The sequence below is a fragment of the Pteropus alecto genome, unplaced genomic scaffold (genome assembly GCF_000325575.1).
Source record: "Pteropus alecto unplaced genomic scaffold, ASM32557v1 scaffold57, whole genome shotgun sequence".
In the NCBI taxonomy this organism is placed as follows: Eukaryota; Metazoa; Chordata; class Mammalia; order Chiroptera; family Pteropodidae; genus Pteropus; species Pteropus alecto.
In genome coordinates, this window is record NW_006442508.1 from 10,282,098 (window position 1) to 10,285,800 (window position 3,703).

Consider the following 3,703-nt stretch of genomic DNA (forward strand, 5'->3'; position numbering starts at 1 on the left):
TTAAATTAGTTTGAGGATGCCTACTGGTGTCTTGTGAAATATAACCAAAGGCGAAGGAGGAAAGAAGGCAGACATTTCAATAAATCCTGGAATTTCAGAGCTAGAAAATGATGGTTAAGGGTCTAACCCTCTAAAATTACAAATAAGGTAACGGGCAGCAAAAATTAAGAAAAACGTAAGCAATTTATCGAAAACCACATGAATGAGGTTTCCCTGAATTCTACTTCAAATGATAGTCTCACTCCTTTTAATTCCTATAACAATGGATTGCTGTCCCTCCATACACCAATTATATACAAGAAACAAACCAATTAGATACATCTTTTCTATAGCCTGAATAGCAAAAAGGACTCTTGCAGGGACAGTAGGCAATTTGGGATCTGGCACTGTGCATTATAATTATGTCATTTAAAAATTTTAGTCTGACCTCTCTTTTTACATGTCTTCACTGGTCATAAATATGGGCAGGGATGCAAATTTATTAAAATTTCACATATTATGGAAATAAGACTAGTAGGTGAATAATAACAACAAAAACAAAAAATACTAAAGAAAACTCACTGATTTTTTTTTTTTTTTGCTGATAAAGTATATAGTTTGTTTTTAGTTGGTGGCTAATTTGATAAATAGCTAGCAATCATTGCAATAGGTTAATAATAGTATGACAGACAGGAAAAAAGGAAGCATCCATTTTATATAGTCAATGAAGGCCAAAAGTGAAATCTATGTCCTTTACTGCAATTGAATAAGCAGATCATACTGAAAATGGCATAAGTGTCAATAAAATAAAAAACTGTCTACAGCCATGCTACCCTGAACGTGCCTGATCTCATCTGATCTCGGAAGCTGAGCAGGGTCGGGCCTGGTTAGTACTTGAATGGGAGACCACTTAGGAATACCAGGTGCTATAGGCATTTTTAAAAAAATAATAAATAAAATAAAATGAAAAATTGATTCCTAGATTCTAGGTCAGATGCTTCTTATAAGCTACCTTTTGTGAAATAAATCAAGCATAAATAAAGGTACACACACATACACCTTCATACTCACATAGATAACTATTTTGGTCTTTCAATTTACCCTCATTCATTCAATTTATTCAACAAATATTAATTGAGTGCCTGCCAACTGCCAGGCCCTAGTGTGAGTAAAACAGGAGCTAACAAGACATATAAGGTCCCTGGCTTTGTGGAGCTGACAATCTAGAGGGAGGAAGACAGACAATAAGCAAGACTATGAACATACATACAAGTAATTTCAAAAAGTAATAAGCACTCTGAAAAGTTTGATAAAGACATGTGAGAAAGACTGGGTGAAAAGAGATCATTTTGATGGGAGGGCTTCTCTGAAGAGGTGGCATGTGAACCTGAGATGGGAACAATGAGAAAGGGTCTGCCAGAGAAAAGTGCGTGGGAAGAGCATTCAAGCAGAGCAAACAGTACAGTGGTCAGATAGGACGCAGGAACAAGCTGGCCATTGAACATAGTGAGTGGACCGAGTGAGTGGGGAATGAAATGAGCTAAGGTTGGCAAGGGAGGCAGCTGTCAGATTATGCTGGGCTTTCGAGATTGTTCCAGTGCTGCATAAGCAATAGGGTCAGAACTAGAACCTTCTTACTTACAGCTCAAGGTCACTTTGTCCTCCCTCTTGCCACTCTGCTTCAGTGGGGAACATGGGAGGGAATAGCTACTCACCCAAACAAAACACAGGCTGGCCAAGCTCTGGAAGGCATGCAAGAGGTGACTGTGACCCATCTCTCACTCTGCCTTCCTGGAGATGGCACCCTCCTGGGGTTTTCTTGCTTTGATTTCCATGACTCCCATCCTGTCCAAGACCCTGAAGTATGGGGGTCTCCATATGAACAAAGAAATACTCTTGTACTTCTCTGAGATGAGCAAATATTTTTAAAGGAGAAATTCACTAAATATGAAATGGAAAACAGATTTCCAAAGTATAGGTTCTGAACACAAGATCCATCTATCCCATATTATGCGGCCTCAGTGGACTGGCACAGATCCTCGAATCTCTTACCCAGCTTTTTTCTGACCCAGGTCCCACCTGTCATTTGGCATTAGACCTTAGGGACCCACCCTATTTCCTGATCCTGGGAGACAGTCTACCTATGTAGTCTGTGTCATTCTGAGACAAGTTCTCAAAAGAATCTAATTAAACTTCAATTATTTAATAAGGGAGATTATTTCCTTCAGGTATATGAAGTAAAAATGCACCTGCCCTTTACAGTTTACTGTGGCAATAATAAATTAGAATGACTCCACAGGCCTCTCAGGAAGATTGATCTCATTGTATTACACTCAAGTTTCATACTTAAATAAGTAAAAGGCACGACAAGACCATCTCAGTCTGGTGCAGAGTGTGAGATTTAAGATTGGAATTATAAAATTAAGGGAGAGGGTGTAACATGGGATAGAGCAGATCAACACAAGCCTCACAGAGAAACTGGATTTTGAGTTGGATCCTTATACTTCACTGGTGTATATCCTAATGACAAAGAGAATTGCAAAGAAATCTTAAACTGCATTCAAGAATCGTATTGTCAGTAATAACAGCAGTATCATTATTTTGGAAGTATTCCATATACATTGTAGAATCATGAAAATAAATATCTTGTTAATGTCATTAGGAACCAAGATTTTAACTGTAACATAAAATCTTACAAGTATAAAATCAAACACATTAAGTAATCTTAGATTTGAACTAGAAATATCAGTATAAACTATGAGAATTTTTCCTCTTAAAGAAAAGCATACATTGTCTAACTCTGTACACTGTAAAGGCCTAGAAGTCACACACCTTAATGCCTGTACTTGGGTCAATACGGGATTGTGGCTTCTATATATTATTCCTCACTAAAAAGAACCACATCTACTTGAAGAAATGTCTAATTCCAAGTCTAGAGCAGAAAACACACAAGACAAGACCGGGACATCTTGTTATGTCAGAAAAAAAAGGATACACTCAAAGATTACTAGGTCATCCTGCAAGGCACAGGAACCAACATGACAGAGCAAAAATGCTTTTAAAAAATTATACAATTAAGCACCAAAGGGTAATGATTGCAATAGACAGACACACCACTATCAGAGATGAGGTAACAAGGCAACCAGGTACACTGAATTCCAAAGGATAAGCCCTTCCAAAGAGAGAAGAGCTCACAGAGTATGTGAGGAAGAGGTAGCTGCCCAAAAATCAGATAAAAAGTAACTAGCCAAAATTTCAAGGAATTCTTATAGGCTGAGTATGGACTATCACAACACATTAGAATCTCTAGGAACCCCAGAAACAAAGGGAGACTGAATATTCTCACCAGCTATTTCTATGGGCATTCACTGGGTGTTCATCAAAAGAACTGGGGTCAGGATAGGAGAATTGAGTGAAAGCCCCACATCCGGTAATACATTAACATGAAAACATACCTGCTTCAAAGACCTTTATCTCATAAAAAGCATAAACAATTAGCTTCCAGGGGAAGAAAAGAAAACCCTTCTACCTCATAGTCCCAGACAAAGACCTGCTGCCACTATTGGAGAAGTAGGAAATCCTCCATACCATCCCCACCCCCAACCCCCCGATGCCACCAAAGAACAGGTAGAAACAAAAGCTATCTGCCACTGGAAGAGGGGAAGAAAATCTGTTTAGGCCCAGGATCCTACACTGATACAAAGCAAAGTTCTGCAACTATTGG

At 38.5% G+C, this 3,703-nt stretch overlaps 1 pseudogene; it reads left to right on the forward strand.

Annotated features, from left to right (window-relative positions):
• Window positions 1-795: 795 nt before the first annotated feature.
• LOC112471611 lies at window positions 796-914 on the forward strand (annotated as a pseudogene).
• Window positions 915-3,703: the final 2,789 nt, after the last annotated feature.